Raw genomic sequence first — 18,484 nt, forward strand, 5'->3', positions numbered from 1 at the left:
AAATGAGGGGGGGGGGGGGGGGGGAGAGGAACCTGTCTGCCTTCTTACCATCCCTTCCTGTTTGTACTTTAACACATTACATGGTTTCCTGATCACCCTTATAGGCTTAGCTACTCATCTCTGAGATCAGGAAGGCTTGTCTCCACATTTCTGGTACAGAAGCAGCCAAACTGCAACCCGTAACTCACAGGAGGCTGTATGATTGTGATACAGCATTCAGTCAGCAATTAATGGTCTTCTGCTCTGGTGTGCACACAGTCTTCCAAGTTGCTCTCTCCCCACAGTCAGTCACTGTAGATTATCTCCATCTACCTCCCCCTTCATCTTATCACCTATACTCTGTAGCAGGATACCCGTAATTAATATGCACGAGATAAATTTGCATGCACTACCTCCATTGTATGCAATTCAATCTCATGCAAATTCACTATGGAACATCTGAAAACCTGATTGGCTATTTGTGTCCTGAGGACTGGTTTGAGAACCCCTGCTTTACAGAAATGTCCCTGATCTGTTCTTGGCAAAGTTTTATCCAGTATTCACTACTCCCTTAATTTACTCCCACATTGCTTACTTCAAGCACCCTAAAATCTTGACACCTAGCTGGAAGAGCATGTCACTGGAAACCCAAGTAAATTGCACCACAAAGAAAATGTTTCACTTAAGCGTATAAAACCTTTCTTTCCTCGAGATGTTTTCCGTAACCTAATACAATCAACGGTACTAAACCATTTAGATTACTGCAACGGCATCTATGCAGGCTGCAAAGAACAACTAATCAAGAAACTTCACACCGCACAGAATACAGCAGCGAGACTAATCTTTGGAAAATCTAAATTCGAATCTGCCAAGCCCCTTCGAGAATAATTACATTGGCTTCTCATCAAGGAACGTATTGCCTTTAAAATTTGCACCTTGATTCATAGGATCATTTATGGTGAAGTTCCTGGATACATGTTAAATCTTATAGATCTACCACCCAGAAATAGTTCCAGTCTTTCCCGATCCTATTTAATTTTACATTATCCAAAGTGCAATGGCCTCAAATACAAATCTACCTACGCATCAAGCATTTCCTTCATAGGAACTCAGCTATGGAATGCACTGCCTAAACTCTTAAAATCAACTCGGAATCATATAAACTTCAGAAAATTATTGACGACCACCCTGTTCAAGAAGTAGTACCATCCAGACATTACTTAGTTTCTTTCTTATCTGTTCAGCAAAATTTATGGACCCTGTTTTCCCATCATCTTTTATTATCTTTGTTGTCTTAGACGATAAGTTTACGATTAATGTTTTACTATGACATTGTTTAATGATATTATACTGAACTGTAGCCTACCCATGTTATTGTGTAAGCCACATTGAGCCTGCAACTAGTGGGAAAATGTGGGGTATAAATGTGTTAAATAAATAAATGTCACAAGCAGTTTACAAACTTAGAGCCCTATTCACTAGGCATTTCCCCCATAGTTACATCACTGCATTTTGTGTCTAAGTAAATGTAACTAGTTACTGTACTTAAGCAAAGGTTTGGTCACTTTTACTTGTAAAGAAGTATAGAAAAATGTGTTAACTTTAACTGAAGTAATAATTTCACCGATTTTTGCTACTTTTACTCAGCTACATCTGATGCTTGTAGTTAAAAGTGAAAAGTAAAAGTGGAAGGCAGATGTAAATGACGATTCCTCAGTAAACCAAATGCATAAACTGGAACAGGATTTTGCTATTGCAAACCTCGTCATGCAAACAGCGGATCATTTCATCTTAAATTTTGATGTTCAGGAAATACAGCCTATGAGAACAGAGTTCCCTGTGTTCCTTGAACTGGTTACTGGACTCCAGTCAAAACATAACAGTGATGAGTTCAATCACTTTGAAGCGGAAATGAAGCCAAAGCTGGTTGCAATTCTTGGTGAACGGACATATGTCTATATCACAACAGACTAGAAAATTTTACATTGGGGTGACTGTTGATAGAGTCTTTGGAAAGGAAATCTACTTGTCTAGCCTTAAGACTGAAGGATTCTCACACATTTGATGTTCTTGCATCAGTCCTCAAAGATATTCAAGCAGACTTTGCTATCAGACAAAAAATTGTTAGAACAATGATTCCAACTTTATTAAAACCTTCTCTGTAATTGGACAGCATGACGATGATAACGAAGATGAAGATACAGATGCAAGTGATGAATTAGAGAGCACTACTTTCTAATGCAGATGATAATGTCAATGACGATGATAAATACTCTTTTGGAGTAAAAACATTAATAGTTGCATTCATTGTAAATGTGGTACTTGTACTTTTTACTCAAAAAGTATTATATTAGGCAGTAACTTTTTTACGTTCACTTAAGTAAACTGTGTTAAGTACTAAAATGTACATTTATTTTTACCTAAATTATTTGTTCTAGTACTTTGAACATTGATGAAACGAGAAAAAACCTTGAGGGCCCCTTTTACCAAGCTGTGGCAAAAGAAGGTCTGCGCTGGCATCGGCACGTGTTTTTTACGCGTGCCGAGGCCCCCTTTTACCACAGCGGGTAAAAGGGAAGTCTCTCTTTCTTGTAGGAAATGGCTGTGCTGCAAGTAAAGCACTTGCCACAGGGCCATTTGGGGGGGGGGGGGGGGAGCCCTTACCAAACCCATTGAGGTGGTGGTAATGTCTCTGTGTGTATATATATACACACACACACACACACACACACACAGTGCACTCCATTTAAGTGCACGTCGGATAAGTGCATACCCTGTTTAACTGCATGCTGTACTTCGGTCCCGTTTTTGGCACCATCAATTTCTATGGGGATAAACTTTGGTTTAGCGCACCACTGATAAAGTGCAAGATTCGCTTATATGCATGGTTTAAGACCACTCCTCTGTAGGAAAGACTCCGCATAAGCGCGCGCACGGAATATGGAAGCCGATTGGCGCGTGACAACCAACGACATTTCAAATTTACCACCCCATTAACTGCCACAGGCAGAATAAGCGAAAGAATGTTGTTAGAGCGTACACTGGGGTCGTTGTCGTTGCGGCGGCAGAAGTGTACGACTAACACTGGCTGAAAGAATAGAAGTTCTTAAAAAATTAGAAAACAAACAAAGTCAAGCATCTATTGCTAAAGAATATGGTGTCAATCCCAGTCAAATTTCACGTGTCTTGAAGCAGAAAGACCAGCTTATGGAAGACTGGCAAAACACTACAAATCCACAACGGAAACGAAAATGGGTGGGAAAAGCTGAGGAGGTAGAAGATGCTCTTCTTCGGTGGTTTTCTCGAGTCAGAAGCAGTTTCCTGTCAGTGGTCCACTGCTTATGAAGAAAGCTGACCAGCTAGCTGAAAGTCTTGGACTAACTGTCAAAGCCACTGTTGGAGGGTTGGAAAGATGGAAGGAGAGGAACAACATAAAATTCAAGAAACAGCATGGTGAAAAACAAGACGCTGATGATTTTAGTGCTGAAAATTGGGTTGTTTCAGTTCCTCCTACCATCTTGAACGAGTTTGCACCTCGTGACATTTTCAATGCTGACGAAAACGGTCTCTACTGGCGAGCGATTCCTGATGGAACACTTGCATTCAAACATGGCGAAACTACTGGAGGTAAAACGTCAAAGGACCGACTTACGATCCTCCTTTGCTGTAATATGGATGGGAGTGAGAAGCTGGAACCCCTCGTCATTGGAAACAGCAAACAGCCCTGTTGCTTCAAGAAAGTTAAGCGACTTCCTGTGTCATACGAGGCTAACGCAAATTCATGGATGATTGAAGAAATTTGGAAGCAGTGGCTAAAGAAGTTAGACACTAGAATGCGGGCACAAAGGCGTCAGATTTTGTTGCTTTGTGATAATTGTGCTGCACACAGGAATGATGTCGGGCTCTCTAACGTCAAGGTGGTCTTCCTGCCACCAAACACTACCTCTCTGATCCAACCTATGGATCAGGGCATAAAGCGAATGCTACATACCTGTAGAAGGTATTCTCCGAGGACAGCAGGCTGATTGTACTCACTGATGGGTGACGTCCACGGCAGCCCCTCCAATCGGAATCTTCACTAGCAAAAGCCTTTGCTAGCCCTCGCGCGCCGATGCGCACCGCGCATGCGCGGCCGTCTTCCCGCCCGAAACCAGCTCGTGCCGGCCAGTCTCATATGTAGCAAGACAAAGAGAAGGGAAGACACAACTCCAAAGGGGAGGCAGGCGGGTTTGTGAGAACAATCAGCCTGCTGTCCTCGGAGAATACCTTCTACAGGTATGTAGCATTCGCTTTCTCCGAGGACAAGCAGGCTGCTTGTTCTCACTGATGGGGTATCCCTAGCCCCCAGGCTCACTCAAAACAACAAACATGGTCAATTGGGCCTCGCAACAGCGAGGACATAACTGAGATTGACCTAAAAACTTATCCAACTAACTGAGAGTGTAGCCTGGAACAGAATAAAACATGGGCCTAGGGGGGTGGAGTTGGATTCTAAACCCCGAACAGATTCTGAAGCACTGACTGCCCGAACCGACTGTCGCGTCGGGTATCCTGCTGCAGGCAGTAATGAGATGTGAATGTGTGGACAGATGACCACGTCACAGCTTTGCAAATCTCTTCCATAGTGGCTGACTTCAAGTGGGCTACCGACGCTGCCATGGCTCTAACATTATGAGCCGTGACATGACCCTCAAGAGTCAGCCCAGCCTGGGCGTAAGTGAAGGAAATGCAATCTGCTAGCCAATTGGATATGGTGCGTTTCCCCACAGCCACTCCCCTCCTGTTGGGATCAAAAGAAACAAACAATTGGGCGGACTGTCTGTTGGGCTGTGTCCGCTCCAGATAGAAGGCCAATGCTCTCTTGCAGTCCAATGTGTGCAGCTGACGTTCAGCAGGGCAGGAATGAGGACGGGGAAAGAATGTTGGCAAGACAATTGACTGGTTCAGATGGAACTCCGACACAACCTTTGGCAAGAACTTAGGGTGAGTGCGGAGGACTACTCTGTTATGATGAAATTTGGTGTAAGGGGCCTGAAGCTCACTGACTCTACGAGCTGAAGTAACTGCCACCAAGAAAATGACCTTCCAGGTCAAGTACTTCAGATGGCAGGAGTTCAGTGGCTCAAAAGGAGGTTTCATCAGCTGGGTGAGGACGACATTGAGATCCCATGACACTGTAGGAGGCTTGACAGGGGGCTTTGACAAAAGCAAACCTCTCATGAAGCGAACAACTAAAGGCTGTCCTGAGATCTGCTTACCTTCCACATGGTAATGGTATGCACTGATTGCACTAAGGTGAACCCTTACAGAGTTGGTCTTGAGACCAGACAAGTGCAGAAGGTACTCAAGCAGGGTCTGTGTAGGACAAGCGCGAGGATCTAGGGCCTTGCTGTCACACCAGACGGCAAACCTCCTCCATAGAAAAAAGTGGAATCTTTCCTGGAAGCAAGCAAGATACGGGAGACACCCTCTGACAGACCCAAAGAGGCAAAGTCTACGCTCTCAACATCCAGGCCGTGAGAGCCAGAGACTGGAGGTTGGGATGCAGAAGCGCCCCTTCGTCCTGTGTGATGAGGGTCGGAAAACACTCCAATCTCCACGGTTCTTCGGAGGACAACTCCAGAAGAAGAGGGAACCAGATCTGACGCGGCCAAAAAGGAGCAATCAGAATCATGGTGCCTCGGTCTTGCTTGAGTTTCAACAAAGTCTTCCCCACCAGAGGTATGGGAGGATAAGCATACAGCAGACCCTCCCCCCAGTCCAGGAGGAAGGCATCCGATGCCAGTCTGCCGTGGGCCTGAAGCCTGGAACAGAACTGAGGGACTTTGTGGTTGGCTCGAGATGCAAAGAGATCTACCAAGGGGGTGCCCCACACTTGGAAGATCCGGCGCACCACTCGGGAATTGAGCGACCACTCGTGAGGTTGCATAATCCTGCTCAACCTGTTGGCCAGACTGTTGTTTATGGCTGCCAGATATGTGGCTTGGAGCACCATGCCGTGACGGCTAGCCCAGAGCCACATGCTGACGGCTTCCTGACACAGGGGGCGAGATCCGGTGCCCCCCTGCTTGTTGATGTAATACATGGCAACCTGGTTGTCTGTCTGAATTTGGATAATTTGGTGGGACAACCGATCTCTGAAAGCCTTCAGAGCGTTCCAGACCGCTCGTAACTCCAGAAGATTGATCTACAGATCGCGTTCCTGGAGGGACCAGCTTCCCTGGGTGTGAAGCCCATCGACATGAGCTCCCCACCCCAGGAGAGACGCATCCGTAGTCAGCACTTTTTGTGGCTGAGGAATTTGGAAAGGACGTCCCAGAGTCAAATTGGACCAAATCGTCCACCAATACAGGGATTTGAGAAAACTCGTGGACAGGTGGATCACGTCTTCTAGATCCCCAGCGGCCTGAAACCACTGGGAAGCTAGGGTCCATTGAGCAGATCTCATGTGAAGGCGGGCCATGGGAGTCACATAAACTGTGGAGGCCATGTGGCCCAGCAATCTCAACATCTGCCGAGCTGTGATCTGCTGGGACGCTCGTACCCGCGAGACGAGGGACAACAAGTTGTTGGCTCTCGTCTCTGGGAGATAGGCACGAGCCGTCCGGGAATCCAGCAGAGCTCCTATGAACTCGAGTTTCTGCACTGGGAGAAGATGGGACTTTGGATAATTTATCACAAACCCCAGTAGCTCCAGGAGGCGAATAGTCATCTGCATGGACTGTAGAGCTCCTGCCTCGGATGTGTTCTTCACCAGCCAATCGTCGAGATATGGGAACACGTGTACCCCCAGCCTGCGAAGTGCCGCTGCTACTACAGCCAAGCACTTCGTGAACACTCTGGGCGCAGAGGCGAGCCCAAAGGGTAGCACACAGTACTGGAAGTGACGTGTGCCCAGCCGAAATCGCAGATACTGTCTGTGAGCTGGCAGTATCGGGATGTGCGTGTAGGCGTCCTTCAAGTCCAGAGAGCATAGCCAATCGTTTTCCTGAATCATGGGGAGAAGGGTGCCCAGGGAAAGCATCCTGAACTTTTCTTTGACCAGATATTTGTTCAGGGCCCTTAGGTCTAGGATGGGACGCATCCCCCCTGTTTTCTTTTCCACAAGGAAGTACCTGGAATAGAATCCCAGCCCTTCCTGCCCGGATGGCACGGGCTCGACTGCACTGGCGCTGAGAAGGGCGTAGAGTTCCTCTGCAAGTACCTGCTTGTGTTGGAAGCTGTAAGATTGAGCTCCCGGTGGACAATTTGGAGGTTTTGAAGCCAAATTGAGGGTGTATCCTTGCCGGACTATTTGGAGAACCCACTGATCGGAGGTTATGAGAGGCCACCTTTGGTGAAAAACTTTCAACCTCCCTCCGACCGGCAGGTCGCCCGGCATTGACACTTGGATGTCGGCTATGCTCTGCTGGAGCCAGTCAAAAGCTCGTCCCTGGCTTTTGCTGGGGAGCCGAGGGGCCTTGCTGAGGCGCACGCTGCTGACGAGAGCAAGCGCGCTGGGGCTTAGCCTGGGCCGCAGGTTGTCGAGAAGGAGGATTGTACCTATGCTTACCAGAAGAGTAGGGAACAGTCCTCCTTCCCCCCAAAAATCGTCTACCTGTAGAGGTAGAAGCTGAAGGCTGCCGGCGGGAGAACTTGTCGAAAGCGGTATCCCGCTGGTGGAGCTGCTCTACCACCTGTTCGACTTTTTCTCCAAAAATATTGTCCGCACGGCAAGGCGAGTCCGCAATCCGCTGCTGGATCCTATTCTCCAGGTCGGAGGCACGCAGCCATGAGAGTCTGCGCATCACCACACCTTGAGCAGCGGTCCTGGACGCAACATCAAAGGTGTCATACACCCCTCTGGCCAGGAATTTTCTGCACGCCTTCAGCTGCCTGACCACCTCCTGAAATGGCTTGGCTTGCTCAGGGGGGAGCTTGTCCACCAAGCCCGCCAACTGCCGCACATTGTTCCGCATGTGTATGCTCGTGTAGAGCTGGTAAGACTGGATTTTGGCCACGAGCATAGAAGAATGGTAGGCCTTCCTCCCAAAGGAGTCTAAGGTTCTAGAGTCCTTGCCCAGGGGCGCCGAAGCATGCTCCCTAGAACTCTTAGCCTTCTTTAGGGCCAAATCCACAACTCCAGTCGTGAGGCAACTGAGTGCGCATCAGCTCTGGGTCCCCATGGATCCGGTACTGGGACTCGATCTTCTTGGGAATGTGGGGATTACTTAATGGCTTGGTCCAGTTCGCCAGCAATGTCTTTTTTAGGACATGATGCATGGGTACTGTGGACGCTTCCTTAGGTGGAGAAGGATAGTCCAGGAGCTCAAACATTTCAGCCCTGGGCTCGTCCTCCACAACCACCGGGAAGGGGATGGCCGTAGACATCTCCCGGACAAAGGCCGCAAAAAGACTCTCGGGAGGAGAAAGCTGCCTTTCAGGAGAGGGAGTGGGATCAGAAGGCAGGCCATCAGACTCCTCGTCAGAGAAATATCTGATGTCCTCCTCCTCCTCCCACGAGGCCTCACCATCGGTATCAGACACAAGTTCACGGACCTGTGTCTGAAGCCGTGCCCGGCTCGACTCCGTGGAACCACGGCCACGGTGGGAGCGTCGAGAGGTAGACTCCCTCGCCCGCACCGGCGAAGCTCCCTCCGCCGAACTCGTCGGGGAGCCTTCCTGGGAGGCGACCGTAGTCTGTCGGAGACCTCACCCCGGGCAAGGGGCCAGCCGGCGCCTCACTCGACGGTACCGGTGGCGCAAGCACCCCCGGTACCGGAGGGGAAGGGCGCAACAGCTCTCCCAGGATCTCTGGGAGGACGGCCCGGAGACTCTCGTGCAGAGCGGCTGTGGAGAAAGACATGGAAGCCGATGCAGGTGTTGATGTCAGAGTCTGTTCCGGGCGTGGAGGCTGTTCCAGGCTGTCCATAGTGGAGCGCATCGACACCTCCTGAACAGAGGGTGAGCGGTCCTCTTGGTGCCGACACCTACTGGGTGCCGACTCCCTCGGCGACCCAGAGCTCTCGGTGCCGATACGGGAAGGGGACCGGTGTCGATGCTTCTTCGACTTTTTGGAACGAAGCATGTCACCGGAGCTTCCCGGCACCGATGAGGAGGACGTAGAATCCAACCGTCGCTTCCTCGGGGCCGAGGCCGAAGAAGGTCGGTCTCGGGGGGGCTGTACCGCAGGTGCCCTCAGGGTAGGGGGAGACCCACCCGAAGGCTCACCGCCACCAGCAGGGGAATGGACAGCCCTCACCTGCACTCCAGACGAAGCACCACCGTCCGAAGACATCAGCAGATGTGGAGGTCCCGGTACCACCGACGCCGACGCAGCCTTCCGATGTCTCAGCCCCGATGCAGAGGGTCGATGCCTCGATGCACTCGATGCAGTCGTGGCCGAGGATGAAGGTCTGGACTCTGGCGACGTCGATGCACTCGATACTCCCGGTGCCGATGCCGACGCCGACGAAGAACCCGAGAACAAAACGTTCCACTGGGCCAATCTCGCTACCTGAGTCCGCTTTTGTAAAAGAGCGCACAGACTACAGGCCTGCGGGCGGTGCCCAGCCCCCAGACACTGAAGACACGACGCGTGTCTATCAGGGAGCGAGATTACCCGGGCGCACTGGGTGCACTTCTTGAAGCCGCTGGGAGACTTCGATGTCATGGGCGGAAAAATCGCGCCGGCGAGATCAAAACTCGTAATGGCGAAGATGGCACCACAAAAGAGGGGAAGAAAAAAATTCGACCCGAGGCCACAAAAGGGCCTACCCCGACGACGAAAGAAAGCTTAACGGGGCAAAAACTAGAAATACAGGAAGGGAAAAAAAAGACCAAAAAGGTCTCCCTCTGAATGCTTTTTTTTTTTTTTTTAGTAGCGAAAGTCAAAAAAGACGCGCGAGGTCGACTTAAGGGGCGCGAACGGCGTAAACACGACCGTACCGAGCACGGACAAAAGAAGACTGGCCGGCACGAGCCGGTTTCGAGCGGGAAGACGGCCGCGCATGCGTGGTGCGCATCGGCGCGCGAGGGCTAGCAAAGGCTTTTGCTAGTGAAGATTCCGATTGGAGGGGCTGCCATGGACGTCACCCATCAGTGAGAACAAGCAGCCTGCTTGTCCTCGGAGAATAGCCAATTTCAAACAACATTATCGGGCTCTTGTGCTACGTCGTCTGATGAACGTTATGGATGACCAGACTGGCAAGGATAAACGTGCTGTTGAACTGTCTCGTAATCTATCACTGTTGGATTCCCTACATATGCAGAAAGAAGCCTGGAATCATGTTACATAGGCAACCATTGCGAACTGCTATAAGCGGGCAAGCTTTGTTAAGGATGTGGAGAGGGACGAAACAGATGCAGCTGTTGCAAACGCGTCAGATGAACAGGTTATTGACATCCCAGCCGCTGTTACTGAAGAGGAGTTTCATCGCTACGTAGCTGTTGATTACAAACAGCTGAAGACAGCACTGATGTCGAGATATGCGCCTACACGCAGGCAACAACGGCTGATGATGAAACAGATGATGAAATGAGCAGCGATGAAATTCTACAACCTCCTCCTGTCACTTTTGCAAGAGTGCTGGACAGTCTCAACACCGTGCGGGCCTATCTGGAGGCCACTGGATGTCAGTGCTATGACAGTGTTTACCGTCTGGCAGATGTAGTCTATGGAACTCACAGACCCAATAGTGTACAGAGGACTATAACTGATTACTTCAAGTAAGCCTAACGTCAGTTAACGGAGACTACTGTATACTGTATGTATAATAATAAACAGTACTGTAGATATGTTTATCAGATGTCAAGCTTCCTTGGGTCACAACGGTTAAGTGCACACTCCGGTTAACTGCATGCGGATTGCACTGTATATATAAACTGCTTTCACTAACTACTGAAAATATATATCGCTTTGATTGTAAGTATAGGAAGGCAGTATATTAAATCTCATCCCCTTTCCTTTGAAGGGCAATTCTATAAATTGGCATCTAAAGACAGGCACCAATTGTGTGTTTAAGTTGTAGAATAATAGAACTTTCATGCAATTGGTGCCACTTAACGTGCTGTTCCATAATATAGACGCCAACATCGCTTACTGTATAAGTGCAAGGGGGCGCAAACATGGGCAGGTCATGAATGTGTGTCCGAGACATGCATGTAACTTACAGAATACTAGAAGTTACAGGCTCTCCAGGGCACAAATAGGTGCCAACAGTTACAGCTGTCATTGACGTAGTGTAACTGCTGGTGTACCAACGCCAACTTATGCTACTATTCTATAATGGAATCTTGATGCCAAGAAGCTGCTATAGAATTTAATTGCCGAATTGGTGCCTTAAAAAACAAAGTTTCGGTTCAGATATCTACATATACTCCTGCGATCATGGCACTTCATGCCTGCAGTCACCGGTAGGGCAAATAAAATACCATGGTTAATTATTCAAGCACCTAGTTATAGCTGGGTGTTCTACTAAAACTGCAATGAACAAAACGGGGATGATTTCCAATTTTAGACCCTAGCATCATTTATTCCCCTTTTATCCAATATAGACACAGAAGAACACAATCTTTGCAAATTCGAAAACTACAACAAACACAGCGAAGATAACTCAAGAATTGAGCTACATAATAAATTTAGACTTTTCCTACATCGTCTCAAGCTTTCATTCTTGAATCATCTTTGCTGTATTACATTTTATCCAACAACAGTTTGGCAAATTACACCATACTTCCCAAAGGTAAAATTATGTATAATCATACCTGATAATTTTCTTTCCATTAATCATAGCTGATCAATCCATAGACTGGTGGGTTGTGTCCATCTACCAGCAGGTGGAGATAGAGAGCAAACTTTTGCCTCCCTATATGTGGTCATGTGCTGCCGGAAACTCCTCAGTATGTCGATATCAAAGCTCCATCCGCAGGACTCAGCACTTAGAGAATTACACCCACGAAGGGACACTCTGCCCAGCTCACCACCGCCGAAACGGGGGAGGGGAATTAACCCAGCTCATCCCCACACAAGTGGGGGAGGGGAATCCGTCCAGCTCATCCCCGCGGAGCGGGGGAGGGACACCACACCCGCCGATGCGGGGGGATCTGGCTTATCCTGCAACCGCAACCGCGGGAGGAGCTGACTGACCCTAACACCGCCGAAGCGGGAGGGGTACAAAGCTGCCCTACAGCCGCACGAAGCGGGAGGGAGTGCCGGCAGAATTTATGTCTCAATCCAGCCCTGTAAAACGGAGGGGAGAGGAATGCAGCAGCTCACTGTAACACAAACTCGTCTCAACTCTTGAAGAATCCAAGTGAAAGAAGAACTTGAACACGAAGTCCTCCTGAAGTAACTGAAGGCTAAACTTGAACCTAAAATTCAACCAGAATATAAACAGTACAGATATCTGGGAGGGGCTATGGATTGATCAGCTATGATTAATGGAAAGAAAATTATCAGGTATGATTATACATAATTTTACCTTCCATATCATCAAGCTGATCAATCCATAGACTGGTGGGATGTACCGAAGCAGTACTCACCCAGGGCGGGACATAGAAATCCCTGACCTCAACACTGAAGCTCCAAACCGGGCCTCCGCCCGTGCAGCCACAGTCAAACGGTAATGCTTGGAGAATGTATGAGCCGAAGCCCACGTTGCCGCCTTGCATATCTCTTCCAAGGAGACGGATCCGGCCTCTGCCATCGAGGCCGCCTGAGCTCTCGTGGAGTGAGCCTTCAGCTGGATAGGCGGCACCTTCCCCGCGGCCACATAAGCCGCTGCAATGGCTTCCTTGACCCATCTTGCCACTGTAGGCTTAGCAGCCTGCAGACCCTTACGAGGACCTGCAAACAGGACAAACAGATGATCCGATTTCCGAAAATCATTGGTCACTTCCAAGTATCTGATGATGACTCGTCTCACATCCAGATATTCAAGAGCGGAGTACTCCTCTGGGTAGTCCTCCCTACGAAAGGAAGGGAGACAGAGCTGCTGATTCACATAGAAGCGAGAACCAATCTTGGGCAGGAAGGCAGGCACTGTGCGAATAGTCACTCCTGCCTCAGTGAACTGCAGAAAAGGCTCTCGACATGAGAGCGCCTGGAGCTCGGAAACTCTTCTGGCTGAAGTGATAGCCACCAAAAAGACTGCTTTCAACGTCAGGTCTTTCAGAGATGCCCTCGACAAGGGTTCCAAAGGCGGCTTCTGCAATGCTCTTAGCACCAGGTTGAGATTCCACGCAGGCACCACTGAGTGCAGAGGAGGGCGCAGGTGATTAACTCCCTTGAGAAAGCGCACCACATCTGGCTGCGAAGCCAGGGAAGCACCCTTCAGGCGGCCCCTGAAGCAAGCCAGAGCCGCTACCTGGACTTTAAGGGAACTGAGCGACAGGCCTTTCTCCAGACCTTCTTGCAGGAACGCCAACACTGAAGAAATTGGAGCAGTGAAGGGAGAAAGTGAGCCTGCTTCACACCATGCTGCAAAGATACGCCAAACCCTGGCGTAAGCAGTAGAAGTAGATCGCTTCCTCGCTCTCAGCATAGTGGCGATGACCTTGTCTGAGAAGCCCTTCTTCCTCAGACGCTGCCGCTCAATAGCCAGGCCGTAAGACCAAAGGGAGAGGGATCCTCCATCACCACGGGACCCTGATGTAACAGGCCCTGCTCCACTGACAGCCGCAGAGGATCGTCGACTGAGAGCCTGAACAAGTCCGCATACCAGGGACGTCTGGGCCAATCCGGACCCACCAGGATTACCCTGCCGGGATGCTTTGCCACCCGGTCTAGCACCCTGCCCAACATGGGCCAGGGCGGGAACACATAGAGGAGCTCTTGTGTCGGCCACTGTTGGAGAAGAGCATCTACTCCCAGGGATCGAGGGTCCCGTCCTCTGCTGAAAAAGCGCGGCACTTGGCCATTGGCCGATGACGCCATCAGATCTAGGCTCGGCTGGCCCCAGCGCTTCGTGATGTCCAAGAACGCCTGAGCAGATAGTTGCCACTCTCCGGGCTCCAAGGTATGGCGACTGAGAAAGTCCGCCTTGACATTCATGACTCCGGCAATGTGGGCCGCTGAAAGCTGCTCCAGGTTCGCTTCCGCCCACTGGCAAAGACTCATAGCCTCCTGGCTAGAGGGGCGCTCTTGGTACCTCCCTGGCGGTTGCTATAGGCCACAGCCGTGGCATTGTCCGACAGGACCCGTACAGGCTTCAACACCAGTACCGGGATGAACTCCAATAACACCAACCGAATGGCTCTGAGTTCCAGGAGGTTGATAGACCACTTGCCTCTGCAGGAGACTAGAGCCCCTGCGCTGTCCTTCCCAAGCAGTGGGCTCCCCAGCCCATCAAAGAGGCGTCTGTCGTGACGACAATCCACTCCGGGGTCACCAGAGGCAATCCTGCAGACAACTTGTCTGTCTGCGTCCACCAGCTCAGCGCCTTGCGCACTGCTGGGTCCACGGGAAGGCGCACAGCATAATCCTCCGACATCGGAGTCCAGCGCAGCAGCAGAGATAGCTGTAGTGGTCTCATATGAGCCCTGGCCCAGGGCACTACTTCCATCGTGGCCGTCATAGAGCCCAACAGCTGCACGTAGTCCCAAGCCCGAATAGGAGAGGCTACTAGGAACTAGTCCACCTGAGCCTGAAGCTTGACAATCCGATTGTCTGGCAGGAACACTCTGCCCACTTGGGTGTCGAATCGAACTCCCAGATACACCAGGGACTGAGTCGGGCGCAGCTGGCTCTTCTTCCAGTTGATGATCCATCCCAGGGAGCTCAAAAGAGCAACTACCCGGTCCATAGCTTTGCCGCACTCTGCATAAGAGGGGGCTCGGATCAACCAGTCGTCCAGATTAAGGATGGACTTGTACTCCTTCCTTTAGCAGGAAGGCCGCTATGACCCCCATTACTTTGGAAAAGGTCCGCGGAGCAGTAGCCAACCCGAAAGGGAGGGCTCTGAACTGGAAGTGTCGTCTCAGGACTGTAAAACGCAGAAAGCGTTGGAGAGGAGGCCAGATGGGAATATGCAGGTACGCTTCCTTGATGTCCAAGGAAGCCAAGAACTCTCCTGCCTTCACTGCCGCTATAACAGAGCGGAGAGTCTCCATGCGAAAGTGCCTCACTTTCCAGGCCCGATTGACCCCTTTGAGGTCGAGGATAGGCCGGACAGAACCTCCTTTCTTTGGAACCACAAAGTAAATGGAGTAACGTCCCTTGCCAATCTGATTTTTTGGCACCGGAACGACCGCACCCAGGCGGATCAGGTTGTCCAAGGTCTGCTGCACTACCACAGCTTGACCGGAGACTTGCAGGGAGAGAGTACAAACCCGTCTCTTAAGGGTTGGCAGAACTCTAGCTTGTAGCCGTCTCTGATGACTTCCAGCACCCACGCGTCTGAAGTTATAGTGGTCCACTCGCCCAGAAACGAGGACAGCCGTCCTCCAATCTGCACTGGGGCGTGGACCAAGGCCCCGTCATTGGGTACGAGACCCTGGGGGAGGACCGGAGGGAGCACCTCCGGGACGGCGGTCTCTGCGAAAGGAATGCTGCTTGGGGGAGAAATTCCTCTTGAAGGAAGAGGGGGCAGAGGAACCCGACTTGCCCGGGCGGTACCGATGGGCTTCCTGCAACCGTCCTCTGGAGGTATCGGGACGAGTACTAACCCGAGCCCTGACCTCTGGTAATTTCTTGCCCTTAGACGTGCCGAGATCGGTCACGATTTTGTCCAGCTCGACCCCAAAGAGCAGCTTGCCTTTAAAAGGCAATCTAGCCAGGCGGGATTTAGAGGCGTGGTCAGCAGACCAATGTTTCAGCCAAAGCCACCGCCGCGCAGAGACTGTCTGAGCCATGCCTTTAGCTGAGGCTCTCCAGACATCATACAGCAAGTCTGCCAAATAGGCTAAGCCCGATTCCAGGGCCGGCCAATCAGCCCTCAAGGAATGATCCGAGGGGGAAGCCCGCTGCACCATAGTCCGGCACGCCCTGGCCACATAGGAGCCGCAAACTGAGGCCTGCAATCTTAAAGCAGCTGCCTCAAAGGACGACCTTAAGGCCGCCTCCAATCTTCTGTCTTGGGCGTCCTTTAGGGCCGTGCCACCTTCCACCGGCAACGCCGTTTTCTTAGTCACCGCAGTGATTAAAGAATCCACGGTAGGCCACAGATAGGCCTCACGTTCACTCACAGCCAAAGGATAGAGGCGGGACATAGCCCTAGCCACTTTAAGGCTCGTTTCCGGGACATCCCATTGAGCCGCAATTAAGGTGTGCATGGCATCATGCACGTGGAAGGTTCTAGGCGGGCGCTTCGTCCCCAGCATAATGGCAGAGCCAACAGGGGCTGAGGGAGAGACGTCCTCCGGAGAGGAAATCTTCAAAGTGTCCATGGCCTGTAACAACAGGTTGAGCAAATCCTCTGGGCTAAAAAGCCGCGCTGCAGAGGGGTCATCCGCTCCATCCGAGCGGGGATCTATCTCCTCCAAGGAATCCGCAAAGGATCGTTGGGAGACCTCAGACACGCTGCCCTCATCTACATCGGAGGAGACAAAAGTCCTCCAAGGCCTGGAAATCAACCCGAGGGCGTTTACCTCTGGGAACCTCAACCTCTTTATCAGAAGAGGGAGCAGGGGCAGCGTTTTGCATGAGGAAAGCCTGATGCAGCAGCAAAACAAACTCGGGGGAGAAACCCCCCAGACTGTGCACTTCCGCAGCCTGGGCAACAGCCCTAGACGCACTCTCAACCGGCGCTCGCAATAGCGGGGGAGAGACATGCTGCGCATCCAAAATGGCGTCCGGCGCGAAACTCCGTGAAGGAGCCGCGCGGGAAGAACGGCGCTTAACTTTAGCCGCTTTTGTGCCGTCGCCCAAATTAAGGGCGTTCATGGCATTAATGTCTCCAACCTCAAGGGCGGCCCCGAAGAAGCCGTCCGAGTCGCGTGGCCGGCCAAGATGGCGGAGGCGAGGAGCGGGGGATGGGCGTTTATGGCGGGAAAAAACCGCCACGCCGGCGGAACGACCGGAACATTCATCGGTCACTAAACTATCACCCATCAAGGGCGAATCAGGTTGTAAAACCCCCGCATCCCCTCTAGAAGCGCTCCAGCGATCCGGGGAGCGACCCTTTGCGCCCTCGCCCTCCGACGCCATTGCCACGAGGAGAAGAATCGGGGAACCCCCTGCCCGCTATAAAAAGGTAAAATTACCTGCTTGCCGCTCCGAGCTGTAACGAACTGGTGTCCCAGTGAGTAGCTGCAATGAACGTTTAAAGAAACGTCGAATTAAACGCCTTTAAAGACGTTTAAAATTTTTTTTTTTTTTTTTTTTTTTTTGAACGGAGCCAGCGGGAGGGGGGAGAAAAGGAGGGACCTGGCACCACCAGGTTTGCACTTGCTCAAAAGAGCCCTCAACCCCAGGCCTCAACAAAACCTAAGGATTAGGCTTGGAGGCCTAGCCAGAGCTGCTGCTGTGTGTGACCACCACCTGCTGAGATAGAGAACATACTGAGGAGTTTCCGGCAGCACATGACCACATATAGGGAGGCAAAAGTTTGCTCTCTATCTCCACCTGCTGGTAGATGGACACAACCCACCAGTCTATGGATTGATCAGCTTGATGATATGGAATAAGCGGTTGGCCAGGTGGTTCGGTAGAAGTGGTGAAGGATACCTGGGTTCGATTCCCCAGCCACCTCTGAAAACTGCAGAGACAGAGCACACAGCCCCTGGTGGGGTAGGGAGACCTGGTCATTGCACCACCAGGCCACTCAGTGGACTTATGCATGCCACATTTTGGACAGCACTGTGGTCTGCAGCCCTGGTCAAGGACCATCACTGAGATGGCTGCATAGGAGATAGGGGAACACCAGGCAGTTACAAAATCAAAGCTCACAGCGCTATAAACCAATAAAGACCATTCACACACTGCAACAAACAAGGTTAATTTGACTAATACAGTAAGATACATGCCTCTGGACTGTATGACTCTACTACCCAGCCTATCTCAAGGCAGCAGTTCCTCCTAACACAGCTAAAAAACATTAGTAAAATATTTGTCTCCATCCCCAGAAGCAGCTTTCTGCCAGTATTTTCAACTTTTTATTTTATTTTCAAAGCAGGTGTCCTTGCCTTAAGTGTCTTGCCCTCACCCGCCCTTCAATCTTGGAAGACAGACAGGCAGGCAGGCATATTTGGCCCATCTAGTCTATCCGGCTGAACTCCCTTCCCCCACCCACCATATGTCACCACGGAACCTACTTGTACTCCAAGCATCCAGACAGAATGGTTTGGTCCCCCACTTCTCCTGTTGTGGAAAGCTTACACGCCATCAAAAAAAAGCTGGGGGATGGGTGATGTGATACCCAGAACATGATCTCTGCATCTTAGAGGCCATTTCCTTTTCTTTCCAAGGCAAAGGTGTGTGTGTGTGGAGGGGGGGGGGGGGGGCATCCATGCAAGGAAGATATGTACACAGAGGCACAATAAGCTGCCACCAGCAAACCAACAAAAACTCAGCTACATCTTCCGGCTC

General features: G+C 50.8%; 1 protein-coding gene across 1 annotated transcript in view; it reads right to left on the reverse strand.

The window, feature by feature from the left end:
• MAST3 (microtubule associated serine/threonine kinase 3) overlaps window positions 1-18,484 on the reverse strand; it is a 208,209-nt gene that overhangs the window by 117,534 nt on the left and 72,191 nt on the right.

This window comes from Microcaecilia unicolor, chromosome 11 (assembly GCF_901765095.1).
Source record: "Microcaecilia unicolor chromosome 11, aMicUni1.1, whole genome shotgun sequence".
Lineage (NCBI taxonomy): Eukaryota > Metazoa > Chordata > Amphibia > Gymnophiona > Siphonopidae > Microcaecilia > Microcaecilia unicolor.